Consider the following 16,761-nt stretch of genomic DNA (forward strand, 5'->3'; position numbering starts at 1 on the left):
TCTAATAAAGCTGAACTTCCAATAATACCCATGAAAATTGCATTGAGGGCGCCTGGGTGGCTCAGTGGGTTAAGCCGCTGCCTTTGGCTCAGGTCATGATCTCAGGGTCCTGGGATCAAGTCCCGCATCGGGCTCTCTGCTCAGCAGGGAGCCTGCTTCCCTTCCTCTCTCTCTGCCTGCCTCTCTGCCTACTTGTGATCTCTCTCTGTCAAATAAATAAATAAAAAATCTTTAAAAAAAAAAAAAAAAAGAAAATTGCATTGATATGGTTCCTTTGAAATGCTGGGTGAATGTGATGCAATTGGTAGATGTTCAATTGAATATGATGGTGGTGTGAAGAAAGAACTTTGTCTTTCACCTTCATTATTAATAAACACACAAGCTCTGAAATGCAAGAAGTCACGAAGGATCACCTAGTTAACAAAGGTGGTTGGAGCGGTTTAGTTTTGCACAGAAGGTTGTTCTGATGTTGAAGTGACAATGACAGGTAGATATTCTGGACCAGGTACCAGGTAAGTCAACCCATGGCTTTTTTCCCTAAGCAAGTTTTTGCTACCTCACAAAATGTCTGCACATTAAGTAATGTATTTAGTTAGTTTTATTATTTATTTTTTAGATTTTATTTATTTATTTTAGAGAGAGAGAGGGAGCGTGCATATGTAGGGGCAGAGGGAGAGGGAGAAGCAGACCCCCGTGCTAAGAGGGGAGCCCATTGTAGGGCTCGATCCTAGGACCCTGGGATCATGAGCTCAGCCAAAATCAGACGCTTTACCAACTGAGCCACCCAGATGCCCTCAAATAATGTATTTAAAGATGGGCAGATTGATTAGAAAAATAAATCCAGTTCTCTCGCACTTTCAGTATCCATGTCCTTTGCAGGCCCTCCTGAAAGGAAATGGACTCCATTTCCCCCTCTGTGAATCTGGTTTGGCTTTTTACATGTGTTGGCTAGCAGAATGCCGTGAAAGTAAAGGCGTGTTAGTTTTGACCCTAAGGCCTCACAGAGCCTTGCCTGCTTCTCTCTTGGATCCCTGCCAAGCCTGAGCTAGTCTAATGGATAATGGGAGGCAGAGGTCTCCATCACCTGCACTCTGCCAATGGCCTACCTGCTTCTGGAAAAGTGACACTCCCTGGCGCAACCACTTCCACACCAAGCAGCCTGATGTTAGCAGCTGCCCAGGGAAGCATAGCCAAGCTTGACGGAGTCTGGCACAGACGCCAGAAGTGACCAGTTGACCCAAAGACGTGAAAGCAGTCATCAACAGTTATTGTTTAAGTCCTAGCATTTTTGAAAATGTAGCAAAAACTGTGAATTATAAAAAGGCATAGCTTTGGGATGATTCTTTTTAGGGTGTGCCATAAAGTGGATCATAAAAAAACCTGGTTTTGTATATCGGTGTGTGATAGTTTGAAAAATTCTGCCAAGAATGTTTAAACTTCTGAACAAACTTGAGTGTGTTTTTAAGATGAGAAGGCAGTTTGGTTCCAACTTTTTCCGTGATGTAAACGGGAGAGATGTGCCCGCTTGTCTGTTATCTTCAGCATTTTCCATGATCCTAATGCTTCTCTGCAAGGAGGAAAGGCAATGTGGATTTCAATGATAGATAAGATGGAAGGGCAGAAGTAAAATTAAGAAATGTGGAGGAGTAATGTCTACTAATTGTGTATAGTAGGCTTGTCGGAGTTAGCAAAACAAACAAACATATACAAGGTATCCAGTAAATTTGAATTTATATTAATAACAAATAATTTTTAGTGTATGTCTCAATATTGCACAGGACATACTTACACTAATACATATATAAACTATAGTTACATAGTTGTTCTGAAATTCAATTGTAACTGGGACTCTTGCATTTAATGTGGTAATCCTATTACGTAATTTAAATCGCATTTGTAATTCATCATTTACAATTCTGGCTTTCCTTGCATTATTGTTGTACATCCTATGGAGAACACTGGCAAATATTAAGGGTGTCTATCTTGGAAAAAGTCATGTCTGCTGAGTGATACATTGTGCACATATACATGGGTGTCAGTTGACTCAAATAGAAATTGGGGTCCAGAATGATTAAGGGGGAAAAGAAGTGAGCAAGAAGCGAATGAAGTTTGTTTAGTGTGACAAATAAGCTGGAATTCAACAGGAGTACTATAAGGGTGCCTGGGTGGCTCAGTGGGTTGTTTGCCTTTGACTCAGGTTATGATCCCAGAATCCTGGGACTGAGTCCTCCATCTGGCTCCTTGCTCAGCCAGGAGTCTGGTTCTCCCTCTCCCTCTGTTGTGCTTGTTCTTTCTCAAATAAATAAATAAATAAAATCTTATTCTCAAATAAATAAATAAAATCTTAAAAGAAAACAACAAAGGGGTGCCATAAAGGAACACTCCTTATTTTTAATTAGGACAAAATTAACACACATGCACGTACACACACATACTCACACTTTAGCAGGCATGCACATGTGATATACAGATTTCTTTTTCTTGGCTTAGAACATATAAAAAGAATTCTTGTATTGAATGTAAGGTCATCAGTTTTCATTCTCTATGTTGAGATTGCTCTGGAAAACAAAACAAAACAAACAAACCACGATGTTCTTAAAAATAGTATATCTATTCTCAGAGGCAAAGTACTCAGTAAAAAAACTTATCTTCAGCTATACATTTTAGCTAGTGTTTCCAGAAATTTGAATCTGAACCCCACTGGCTCGAAGAGAAGCTGGGTACCCACAAGAAAGGACCCTGTGACACCATGGCAAGGGTATATGGTAATGACATGCACTCTTTTTCCCCAAAGACACCATGACCATTTCTTCAGGTGAACAGCTGCTGGGAAATTGACATGTCTAAGTCATACCTGCTTCCTGGGGGCTACTTGCACCCAGGGACTGGTCCATAGGTGGCTAAAAAATCCCAGGTTTCTTGCCTTAGAGGTGGAGTGTACTGAGGCATTACAGTGCACTTGCTCCCTCTGCCCCTTCTAGAGTCCCTCCCTTTCACAGGCTCCTAAGAACACTTGCATTGAAAATCCTGCACACGTTCTCAGAGCCCGTTTCCCAGGAAACCTGACCCCATAGAAGCACACCATTCTATAATCATTTAATGATTCTCCCTTGGACCAATAAAAATTAGGAGTTATAGTTTTATTTTCTCAGCAACTGGTAATTTGAATGAAATTGTTTAAGGATATTTGTTCAAACATCATGCTGTTTGACTCAGAGGAGTAACTGTGGGGTCTATCTCAATTATAAGCTTGAAATCATCAAACACCCTGCCTCGCCTTCTGATTTCTTCACAATTGGTATCTAACCATCCTTGAGATAGAGCTCTGTCTAACAGGAGCAAACACAACCTTGGTTTACTTACTGCTGATTTACTTACTGAATAGAAGGATATCTGAGGCAGGAATAAAGGGAGAAATAATGAAAACAACTTCCCTCTCTCTTTCACAGAAGATGACAGACTGTCTTCTGCTGCTTGAGTTAAACATTGGCCCACTGTGGATACAAACACACTGGGTCCCCTTCTGTGGGCAGAAAGAAAGGAATGGGGCTGGCTCGTGGTTGTGGGGATATGTTGTTTTTCCCAAGGTGGGGGATGGGATTGTGGTACTTAATATTTTCTTTAGGCGTTTAAGCAGTGTTCCACATTTGGCATTTCCTAGAGTTCCCAACTACTTCCTTGTGTGTTAAATTTCCATTGGACACTTAAAACTGGCTATCATGCAGATATTCCAAACTCAGCATGTTTGCAAATAAACTCAAGCCCTTTGCTGCTGATTGCCATCTTTGTTTATCTTGTATTCTTATCTTTAAAAAAAAATTAGTTAACAAATTTTAAGATTACTTATTTGAAAGAGAGATAGTGAAAGAGAGCATGAGCAGGGGACAGGAGCCAAAGAGAGGGAGAAGCAGGCTCCCACTGAGCAGGGAACCCAATGTGGACTCCATCCCAGGACCCTGGGATCATGACCTGAGCTGAAGGCAGATGCTTAACTGACTGAGCCACCCAAGCATCCTATCCTTTTTGTTGTTGTTGTTGTTTGTTTGTTTAAGATTCTATTTTTCTTTCCACACTACCCAGGGAGGGGTCAATACAATGTTGTTTTGTGTTCCCATCATAACTTAAAGGGAAACTTTCATAGTGTCTGGAGCCCTTGATGTTCTGCAAATGAAGGAGGATATCCTCAAATTTCTTGCAGCAGGAACCCACTTAGGTGGCCCTAACCTTGACTTCCAAATGGAACAGTGTATCTACAAATGCAAAAGTGATGGTATCTACATCATAAATCTGAAGAGAACCTGGGAGAAGCTTCTGCTGGCAGCTTGGGTCATTATTGCCCTTGTAAACCCAGCTGATGTCAGTGTCATATCATCCAGGAATACTGGCCAGCAAACTGAGCTAAAGTTTGCTGCTGTTACTGGAGCCACTCCTATTGCTGGCCTCTTCACTCCTGGAAACTTCACGAACCAGATCCAAGCAGCCTTCTGGGAGCCCAGACTTCTGGTGGTTGCTGATCCCAGGGCTGACCACCAGCCTCTTACAGAGGCTTCTTATGTTAACCTGCCTACCATTTTTCTGTGTAACACAGACTCTCCTCTGCGCTATGCGGACGTCGCCATCCCTTGCAATAACAAGGGAGCTCACTCAGCAGGTCCGAGGTGGTGGATGCTGGCCAGGGAAGTTCTGTGCATGCATGATACTATTTCCCATGAACATCCAGGGGAGGTCGTGCCTGTTCTCTACTTCTACAGAGATCCTGAGGAGATTGAAAAGGAAGAGCAGGCTGCTGCTTAAAAGGTTGTGAACAAGGAGGAATTTCAGGATGAATGGACTACTCCAGCTCCCAAGTTTACCGCTACTCAACCTGAATTCACAGAATGGTCTGAAGGTGTTCAGGTGCCCCCCCACCCCGTGCCTATTTAGCAGTTCTCTACTGAAGACTAGAGAGCTCAGCTGGCCATTGAAGACTGGTCTGCAGCTCCCACTGCTTAGGCCACTGAATGGGTAGATAAATCATTGAATGGTCTTAGCAGCTCTTGCACAAAAGCAAACAAAATAGAAATAAGGTTGATAGAAAAATAAACAGTAATTAAAAAAAAGAAAGGAAGAAAAAAGAAAAAAATTATTTTTAGGTAATTTCCGTACCAGTGTGGGTTTTGAACTCACAACCCTAAGATCAAGGGTCATGCTCTATCAGTTGAGCCATCCAGGGGCCCCTTGTGTTCTCTTTCTGGGTTGCTAGTGCCTGTACTCTTCCTGCCCCCCAAGTTGGAAATCTGGAACTTATTCTTGATCCTCTCCTCTCTCTATCCTTTTCCCAAATTCCATGTAATCAGTGGTCCAGTCTATTTACTCTCACTCCTCAATGTCTCTGAAATACATTGTTTCCAAGCTATCCTCAGAGCCATCATAAATTTTAGGACCTCATTCTTTCATGCTTTGACTGTTGAAAGAGCCTCTTGCTTGGTCAGTTTATCTATAGGGGCTTCCTTCTAACTCTTCTATCTGATTCTGTATTCCCTTGGTTTGGTATTGCGGGATAACATGGACCCTGAAGGCTGACTACTTACTCAAGTGATTTTCAAAATGCGATCCACAGAGACTGGAAGAAGTCTCCTTTCACTTTAGAATCAAGCTAGATTTTAAGCTTGAAGAAAGGTATCCTCTGCTTTGGAGAGTTTGGAAACTTGTGGTGCAATACTATTTGTATTTCCCCAAAGTTGCTTCATAATAGTTGCTTCACAAATATTTTCCCCCAAGTTGCTTCACAAATATTTTCTTTTGTCCATTGGTCCTTTCTGTCTGGAGCAGTTTTCACTGCTTTTATAACTTGATATATTACTGATTATATTTCAAAATGAGGCTTGGAAGTCACCTTGTCTTTGAAGGCTTCCTGAACTCAGTGGTAGAGCTCATCAGAGGCCACCACAGCTTTATCTTCTACCATTTGGAATTGAGAAAAAGTTCCTTTTTTCCAACTCTGCAGATCCATGACTTTTTAGATTCTATTTCCTTTTACTCCTACTTGAAAATTGGCCAATTCCTTTCTGAGTTGCTTTTTTTTTTTTCTCGTAAAAATGTACTAACTGCAACCTGTAACAACTATCATAGACTAGTTCCATTTTCTAACCTCTTCCATTTGAATTATAAGTTCATTAAGCATATGATCTGACTTCTGAGTTATGGCAAACAATGGTTTTATAAGATATTTTGCTACTGTATTATGTAGTTTGTGACCTTTTTGGCCTCCAATAATAATTTTCTCATGAGCATGCTGCCTGACACCTAAGTCTATACCACATATTATAAATTCTTCATGATGTCCCCAATTCTGATACTAATATTTTGTATGGTAGATTAGGTTTTGCTATGGTAATAACTCCAGAAAGTCATGGTTTAAAGAAGCAGATTTTTCTTTTCTTTTTCTTCATGGGACATGTCTATAAGTGGTCGAGTCTCTATATTGTCACTTCTTTCTCCAGACCAACAGGAATGTGCCATCTGGAGTGTGGATGGTTTCTGTGGCAGGGTGCAAGAGTCCATGGTAAATCTTAGTCCTTAAATCTTCTGCCTGGCAATGACACACATAACTTCTGCTCACACTTTTGTGGTCAAACATGTGATGTGTCCACATCTCATGAGTGGCAAGGTAGTGGAAATAAGGTCCTGTCTCTGGAATGGGGAATATACGATGTTCTGAACTCATGGCCATCATGGTACAGTTCACTGAACCTTGAAAATATGCAAGAATTTAGCAATTCATGTATTTTCTGCTTTTTTAAAAAAGTATTTGTTTTTAAATAATCTGTATATCCAATATGGGGCTTAAACTCACAATCATGAAATCAAGAGTTGCATGCTCTGTCAATTGAGCCAGCCAGGCACCCCTTGTATATTTTCTTTTCAGAAGACCTTTAATTGTTAGATTATTCTTTATTCACTTTAAATTATGATTTGGAACTCATTTATCCTGTTTCTAGTTTGTCTAGCTTTACCATTAGCCCTTTAACAAACATGTTTATGAATATTTTTCTGTCAACATTAAGAAGTAATGAGAGCTCCCATACATTGCCAGAGGGAATGTTTAGCTGTTTAGAAAACGGTTTGGGAGTTCCTAAAAGTGATAAATAGAGTTTCCACATGACCCAGCAATTACACTTAAAGGTAATTGACTAAGATTTGAATACATGTGTCCACATAAAAATGTGCATACAAATATTCAGGGAAGCATTATTCATAATGTCCCAAAAGTGGAAACAACCTGAAGTCCATGAAGAGACGGAAGAATAAACAAAATGTGGTCTGTCCATATGATGGATTATTAATTCAGCCTTAGAAAGAAATGAAATACTGATACATGTTACAATATGCTGAACTTCAAAACATTAACCAGAAATAATGAACATACTGAGCATAATGAAATAACCAGTCATGATGGACCATATTTTATATGATTCCATTTATATTAAATGTTTAGAATAGGCAAATATATGCAGACAAAAAGTATATTAGTGGTTGAGAAGGGCTTGGGGAGATGTGGGTAGGGAGAGTGATTGTAAGTGTGTATGGTATTTCTTTATGCACCAATGAAAATGTTCTGGGATTAGATAGTGGTGGTTACACATCTCTGTAAATATAATAAAAACCATTGGATTGTATGCTTTGTTTATTTATTTTTAATTAATTAATTTTTTAAAAGTAGGCTCCTTGCCCAACGTGGGGCTTGAAATTATAACCCTGAGATCAAGAGCTCTATGTTCTATGGACGGAGACAGCCAGGCATCCCTTGATTACAAACTTTATGGTATGTGAATTATATCTCAATAAAGCCATTATTTAGAGAAAAAGGTAATCTGGTGTGTAGTCTTCATATCCTTAGCAAGATGAGACTGTTAATGCACTTCCAGGCACCCCTGTCCCCATCCTTGGGTTTATTTAAGGGCCTTTTATTTAAGGGCCTTTTATTTAAGGGACTTTTCACTTCTACTGGTCCTGACCTACATTATCCTTCCAAATTCATAGGTCTGCAATGGGAATAATGGGGCATCTAACATACAGGTGTAGGATTTTAAATCTGCTCCATAACCAGTGATTCCCACTTTCAAGATACTGTTTGTGAGAACATATTGAGAAACCAAAGCAAGAATGACAATTGTAGAATCATTTCTGTGGACGTATTCCTTAAAGCCAGGATTCATCTGAGCAAATGCCAAATGCTAACTCTGTAGTTGTGTACACATATTACAAAAGAGGAAAAACATCCTCTGTGATTCTAAACAGAGTAGAGGGGAAATATGGAGAGGAGAATATGTTGTTTGAAAAATCATATTTCAGCTTAACATTGCTTTCATTTGTTTTCAGTCATAGTATTCATTTAGATGTCCTAGATAAATCAAAGGAGGGCATGGGTTATTTCTGTTTGTCCAAAGGGCTCATGGGTCAAACTATTTTACAATTGCATTTGGTCTGTTGTGCGTGTACCTACAAATGTGTTTAACGTATAAATGTTCTGCTCTCTGGCTAGATCACATCTCCGGTGCACAGGAGGTCATGTCTTCCATGTCTTCCACAGGGGGTCCTGGAAAGCATGGTATATATTCATGACACAGCCTTGGCTTCTTTGATTGTAAATGCTGGATAATGGCTATCTCTCTTACAATCACAAGCAATACGGGTGAATTTAAATAAGAATATTCAAGAGGTTGTGAACAAAAACCATGAGATTAGTCCGGAGTTTTTCAGTGGTGAATCTTCACTGAGAAGAAATAAGTGAGGAGGAGAGATTTAGGATTTGGTTGTGGGGACTCCTGCTGAAAGCCATTCAATGCACACTTCACCCGCAGGTGTGGTAAGGCACACAGGTTTATGGAGGAACAGCGAGCATGGAACAAGCAGGTGTCCAGATCTACAATGAATGGTAGTATCTCCATACCCCTCATGGATTAGCTTGCTGAGTAACATGAACTCAGCCCTCAGCGGCATAGACAGCCACAACCATTGTGGCCAAGCGGTCCTGAACTATGTGGTTGTTGCTCCCTGTCCTGGGATTCTCCTCACTTCCCAGTTTTGAGGAAAGCTTGTGGCTGAGCCCACCGCAACCAGTTCAAGTAAAAGCTCAGGATGACAAGGATCAAGGTGAATTTGGGCCTGTGTTAAGAGCTTTCTTGCAGGTCTGTTCATTGACTATAGTGAATAAGTAAACCTTAAAAGTTTATATTGTCATAAAAATATGACACCTGCTACATTTGAATTTCAGATAAGTGATAAATAATGTTTTGGTCTAAGTATATCCCAAATACTTCATATTTAGCTGAGTGTCCTATATTTTATCTGGCACCCTAATTGGCTGGTATTTCAACCTCAGAGATAGCATGCAATCATAGAGTGAAGTGGAACTTTTAAGGTTTACTTATTTACTGCATTACATTAGTTAAAACATATCTGAACTGCTCTTATCAAGATTAGATCCTACCTCTCTTAAAGAACTCCTTTACTTCAAGGAAATTCTAGCATTTATTCTAAATCCACTCTTGAGGTATCTTTAATCCATGTGCCTGTGTGGTGAATGTGTGTATGTGCAAGTGTATGTGTATGCCTGTGTGTGCTCATGCATGTGTGTGCATATGCACCCTAGGGCATGTGTGTGTGTATGTTTGATCACATCTGTGTGGCTGGTCTTTGCATCCCTCTGTAGAATAAAGAAGCATATGCCTGCAGACCTGGATTAGGCCCTATGTCAGACTTGACTTCTGTCATTTGTGAGCTCTGGAATTACCGGTGAGTCATAAGACCCAGCAGAATAGGACACTTTGTAACAGTTATAGAGAATAGAAGATGATCTTAACAAAGACCTATTTATTCCAAACTCTCAGGCAAGATCTCTTCAAAAAGAAAAATGAAAGGCAGGATGAATAAAATATGCCAAATGATACTTTTAAAGGCAGAATCATGTTTCTCTCACCTTAGCATATAATTTACTGAACTGAGATGTCAGTCATTATAAATGCATGTGATCACTTTTTTTTTTGAGGTGTATGAACCTTGGAAAATGAAAAATGAAAGAAGCACTCAACAACTCATGCCAGGAGTCTGTTTATAGAGAAAATTTTTTACGTGTTGGAAGTATAGCTACCAGCAAATGTGATAGGTTATTCCTACATATGGAGAAAGAAATGTGTATTTTGACCTTCAAAGGACAAAAAGGCACTTTGTGGCCTTATCCAATTTCATAGCAGACATCTATGTAAATTATGCAGCTTGCTCCTGAGAACAGCAGGGTGGTCTCTTGGTACTTTTTTCCCCTTGATTTAGTTTGAAGATTAAGATGTTGATGCAGTTGAATGGAACCAACTTTTTTTTTATTATTATCTTTTTCAAATTTTTATCAATGTAAATTGTTTTCCCCAAAGAAGGGAAAAAGAGTGATATAAATCCTTGGCTGGTTGCCATCAACTCTGCAGCTATTTCTGTGACTTTCAGTGCAGTGTCAGGTATGCATGTTTACGTATGCATGTGTCTCCTTTTCCCTACCATTTCTGGTTAAGTTGTATTTAAAATAAGAGGACATTTTTGTTGTTGTTGTTAAATCCAAGATTATGTTTCCGCCTTGAATTTCTGCAGAAGCAATTCTTCATTCTTCCTGCATAGACTCTGGCTTCAGTGATTGATCTCCTCCAGGATAGCCCTGTCTGGCATTCTGAAGCCCCTTTCCTAAGCTGGACACCATGCCTCAAATGCCAGCACACTTAAAAGGAAGAGGGTGTATGACTGTGTTAAATAGCAAAAAAATCAACTAAGAAAATTTAAAGATCTAATTGGCTTTTATTCCACAATTCATGAATTGGGCAGTATCCCATATAGCAATAGAAGGGAGTTCTGAAGGGCTGTACCAGTGGCAGGTTTCTTAAAGGCAGAAAGGTAGTTGGAAAAAGAAATTATTGGTGAAGAATGAATTGTCTCAGGCAAGATCACCCTCGTAAGGGAAATGGAAGGGGTCCACTAAGCAGGTTATTTCACTAGTGCTAACCATGTAATTCCACGTTGACTGGTTAAAAGTGGCGTTCCTGGGGAGCTGAAACTGTAGTTAGGTTAGGTATAAGTCTTGGTTTGCTGATGTGAAGCTTATCATAACTGACACCATTATTGGCCCATGTTCTATTTTTTAACAGTTATCCCCCAAACCTCTTTTTTCCTGGTATTCAATAATCTTTTATTTTACAGACATTTGCTCAAGACCAGATATCCACTAAGCTCTGGGTTATAATAGTGAGAGGATCAAAGACTTGACCCTGCCCTCATCGAACTTACAGTCACGCAGAAATAGACATGAATTCAATAACTGCACAAATAGTTTTTGCTCTGTAGCAGATGGACCTCACTTAGAGGTGCATGACAAACATATTAGGGAGCTCAGAGACAGCTTCCCTGAGAAATGTATAATTAGCTGGATTGTGAAGGAGGATGATTTAGCTTGACAAAGGCAGGTGGGGGTGGGACAATATTACAGACTATTTCACAGAATATGCATAGAACACCTACTAGGAGAGAACAATGTGTTGTTCAAGAAATTGAAGGAAACACAGCATACCACAGCAAAGAATGAGAGGAGCCTGGGGCAAGTTGAGGCTAGAGCCATTGGCTGTGGCCAGATTATGTAGGATTCTGGGACACATGAAGGATTTTGGTCCGGGGTGAGGATTGATTTGTGGGCTGTTTGCTTTTGAAAGCCACTTTGGGTGTATTACTGTACCCTTCTAGCTGTCTATTCATCTTGGTCACATACAGCATCACAATTGACAGCCTGGTATGATGTGCCCTTCATCTGTGGTGATAATTCAAACTTCACAATCACCAAAGTGAAGTCAAGAGAAGGCACCAGGGAGACCTGTCAGAAAGATGTTTTCTGATAAAAGAGGATAATAAGACTTCACTTTTCCAGCAAGCTTCGTTTTTTCCCCCTGTAATTAAATTCCTGTGTGGTATAACTTCCCTTCATCTTAAATAAGTCCGTTTAAGAATTCTTGATGTTAGCAAAATATATGTTTATAAAAAATAAAAAATTTAAAAAAAAAAGAATTCTTGATGTTAGCAACAACTTCACTGCACTTTTGTTTGTTCAAAAATGTCTCCTCCCCTTTAAAAAATACAAACAAACCAGAATTTGACTGTTCTTTCTGTCAGCACGATAAAGATATCATTACATTGTCTTCTGGGTCATATTTTTTTCTGATGAGATGTCAGTGATAATTCTTAGTGTTCATCCTCTGCAGGTGGTGCATCTTTAATTTCTTTGTTTCTTAAATTGCACATATGAGTGAATCAGGGTATTTGTCTTTCACTTATTTCACTTAGCATTTACTCTGTAAATCCATCCGTGTTGTTGCAAATGGCAAGATTTCATTCTTTTTTATGGCTGACTAATATTCCACAACAATAATATTTCACATCTTCTTTATCTATTCCTCTATGCAGGGGCCTTAGGTTGCTTCCATATCTTGGCTATTACAAATAATGATTCAATATACATGGGTGCATGTATCTTCTAAAATTCATGTTTTTGTTCCCTTTGGATCAATACTAAGTAGTGAAATTACTGGATCATATGTTAGTTCTATTTTTAATTCTTTGAGAAACTTCCATACTGTTATCCGCAGTGACTGCACCAATTTACATTCCTACCAACAATGCACAAATGTTTCTTTTTCTCCACATCCTTGACAATATTTGGAATTTCTTTGTTTTTGATTCTGACAGGTATGAGGTGATATCTCACTGTGATTGTGATTTGCCTTTCCCTGATGATTAGTGATGTTGAACATCTTTTTTTTTTTTTTTTTTTGTGCCCATTGGCCCCTGTATGTCTTCTTTGGAAAAATGTCTATTCATGCTCTTCACTTACTGTTTAGTTGAATTATTTGTTTTTTTGTGTGTATGGTGTTATGTAAGATACTTACCTATTTTGGATATTAATCCCTTATTGGACACATCATTTGTAAATATGTTCTCCCATTCAGTAGCTTGTCTTTTTGTTCTGTTGATGGTTTCCTTCCTTTTTATTTTGAAGTAGTCTCAATAGTTAACTTTTGTTTTTGTTTCCTTTGCCTCAGGATATGTATCTAGAAAAATGTTGCTATGGTCAATGTCAGAGAAATTACTACTTGTGTTATTTTCTGAGATTTTTGTGGTTTCAGTTACCACATTTAGGACTTTAATCCACTTTGAGACTATTTTTGTGTATGATGTAAGAAAGTGGTCAATTTCATTCTTTTGCATGTAGCTATCTCATTATCCCAACATCATTTGTTGAAGAGACTTTTCCCCCCATTGTATATTCTTGTACACTTTGTCATAGATTAATTGACCGTAAAAGCGTGAATTTATTTCTGGACTCTCTATTCTGTTCCACCAATCTATGTGTCTATTTTTGTATCAGTACCATACTGTTTTGATTCAGTATTTTTTTTTTTTGCATGCTTTAGTTAGAATAGCTTATATTAAGTTGTCTTCAAGTTCACTAAAATTTTCTTATGCGGTGTTCAATCTTCTTTTAAGCCCAGATGGTTAATTTTCATTTCAGACATTGAATTTTTCAGTTCTATAGTTTCCAACTTCAGTTTTATAAATTTCCAATTTTTACTTTCTATTTCTCCGCTGAGATATCCCATCTGTTTACTTATTCTGTCCACCTTTCCCTCTAAATTCTTGAGTATATTTTTAACATGTGTTTGAAGATCTTTATTTGCAAAACTCATTATATATCATCTCTGGGTATATTTATATTGACTACTTTCCCACACTCCTGGTTTTGGATTATATTTTCCTGCTTTCTCGTATATCTAGGAATTTTTTATTATATGCTGGATTTTGTGTATAATCCATTATGGGTATCAATTATTTGGATTTATTTTAAAGGTATTGACTTTTGTTCTGATAGGGAGTTAATTTAGTAACAGTTAAGCTTCAGTCATTAAGGACTGGCTTCGAGCTTTAATGGGTAGGTATCACTTACAAGCAGGCCCAGAATAGCAGGGTTAGATCCATGTTTCTCATCAGTGGCACTATTGAATTTTAGACTAGATTATTCTTTGCCAAGGTAGGGTGGGGTATATTTTGTGTATTATAGTATGCTTAACAACATCCTTAATCTTTATGCACTAGATACAAATAATCTCCTCATAGTTTTGACAAGCAAAAATATCTGTCAACATTGCTATATGTCTCCTGGGGAATAAAACTGAGAACTAATAAAGTTGAGAACCATTAGGTTAGAATAACGCTATACCATATTGGCCACTATCCCTTGGTAAACTTTATGGAATCTCAATGGAATGTATGGTATGTGTAGCAGAGTCTCACTGCTCTGGATATTTGGAATTTTGAAATCTCCACTCAGCTCACAACCCCTAGCAGCTGTTCTTTGAGAGGCTTTATGGAATCTTATTATATGCATGAGTAGCTTAAAATTTGGCCAAAAATGCAAGGGAGTCTTCATGCAGATATATAGAGCTTTCTCTCTGTGACGTCCCTTTGCCCCTATATCCTGTCTGCAAATTCCATCCTCTGTAGTGGCTCAGAACTTTTCTCTTTGGGCTCTCTTCTCTTTGAAATTTGGTAAGTGCTTCCAGGCAGAAAGTTGAGATTAAGTTCACCATGTGGATTTTCCTACTCTTCAGGATCACAGCCCTGTGCTGGCTGCTTTTCAGTGCCCCAAAACAGCAGCTTCACATATTTTGTCTATTTTTATAATTGTTTACAGTGGGAGATATTCTGTCATGGGCAGTTACTTGGTTATCTCTTCACTACAATGCCGTATTTGTCAACTGATTATTAATTATTTAAGTGGGCACAATTACTATCATGCATGAACAGAAAAAGATGTGACCAGTACAAAACAAAACAACACTTAACAAAAAAATCCAATGTTTTTTATGTATGGGATACTTCCAATGAACAACTTTGACATTTAAACCTCTTTATTTTAGATTTTGACTAATCCAGGAATTGGAAAGCATGGCACTATAACAATATGATTGTTATTTGTATGCCCTGAAATTAACATGTCTATTCAGTTACTTATCAAATGCTCATCACTGTAAGGAAACAACTCATCAGATAACCCAAACTTCTTTAAATGAAGAAATTGAAGCCCAATGAGGGCAAATGATTTGTCCTGCACCACACAGATAGATAGTAAATCTTAGAGTTGAATCTTGAAGCAGGTTTCTTTCTCATCTCAGCTTACCACAGTCAGACTCTGGACCTCTGGCTCTTCCTTTTCTTACTCACAAATGCACTCGGGATATAAAAAGCTCGGAAGAACCTGGTGTATCCTCTTGTGACCTATCTGTCATAGCCACTAACTAGGAAACAAACGGGTAAGCCCTGGTGTGCTGCTGAGCCAACTGCTCCATCCCAGGGAATCCCAAGGGGCCTAGACAAATTGAAAGCATAGCTCCTGGCTGGGTTTGCCAACACTGTTGCAGAACAAACTTGAGTAAACTCATCACAAGAGAAGCCAATAACTCAAGAGATAAGGGTTGGGAAAAGAGAAGGGAGAAATTCACACTGGGTGCCAGCAGCCAGGGAAGGTTTCAGGCCCAAGCCTTAACAACTAACTTCTCTGGCTGCAAGATGGACAGCTAGAGTATTAGAGGGAGAAGTCCAGGGGGGTATATGCAAAAGAGCAAGGAGAGAACACATGTCACCAGTGGGGGTCTGGATGTTCAACATGAGATCATGGTCGGGGAAGGGAGTGTGAAGGATAAAGTCTTTTAGGCATTCTATTGCTGTTACAGCTTTTCTGGTCTGGTTGTTGGAATGTTCCAGTCAGTGTAAAACATCAGTGTAAAAGTCAGTGCTTTAATAACAAATAAGAACAATGGATTTTAGTTGGAGCATGAGTTAAATGGTCTTGTCTACTTCCAATTTTAACTTTTGTGGTCTATCGTTGAGGAAAAGGGCCCACAAACACTCTGTTCACTTTTAGTTTCTTTCAGTAAACTTCCTTTAGCAAACAGATAAACTGATATAATGGAAAGAATTTTGGCTTGCAACATAAGAGATACAGAATCTATTCTTAGGGCGATCACTGACGGTTCCATGATCTGACAAATTGGATCTGACTGCTCCAAATTTCAGTTTCCTCACATCTAAATTAAGGAATGGGGTTGTATCATTTCTAATGCTCTTACAATTATAACATTCAATAGAATATTGGAGTATGGGATATACTTACCTCTGTGATGAAAGTCGTAAATGCTGAAGGTAATCAGCATTGTGTTTCTTGTAGGGTTCCTGTTCCAATTTCAGTGTTGAAAATATGGGGAATCGAGCAGTTCTTGGACATCCAAAGGGGTGACTGAGAATTCAACTCAATTCTGATACTATCTGCCAAGAGAAAGCCTTGGATTCTATAGATTAAAAAGGCTCAGTCCTACAAGACTGTCCCTCCACCTCCCTCTTCAGATACTAGTCAAAAGTCCTAGACAGTTACCTGTGCTTTTTGACTGACCAGTTAAGATTGGAGGTTCCAACAACCTCCTCCTTTGGTTGAATTAGTTTGCTAGAATGGCTCACAGAACTCAGGGAAACACTTACCTTTGCCAGTTGATTAATTGATATGGTAAAGAATATGAATCAATAGCCAGATGAAGAGATAGAGGGTGAGGTCTTGAACAAAGGAACTTCTGTCCTTGTGGAGGTTGGGGCCTAGATTTGTGGCACATGGAAGCATTCTTGTTCCCCAAATGTGGAAGAACTCCA

The 16,761-nt window shown here is 38.9% G+C and overlaps 1 pseudogene; it reads left to right on the forward strand.

The window, feature by feature from the left end:
* The first annotated feature begins 480 nt into the window (after positions 1-480).
* Positions 481-16,357, forward strand: LOC116590061 (annotated as a pseudogene).
* Positions 16,358-16,761: the final 404 nt, after the last annotated feature.

This window comes from Mustela erminea, chromosome 5 (assembly GCF_009829155.1).
Source record: "Mustela erminea isolate mMusErm1 chromosome 5, mMusErm1.Pri, whole genome shotgun sequence".
NCBI lineage: Eukaryota > Metazoa > Chordata > Mammalia > Carnivora > Mustelidae > Mustela > Mustela erminea.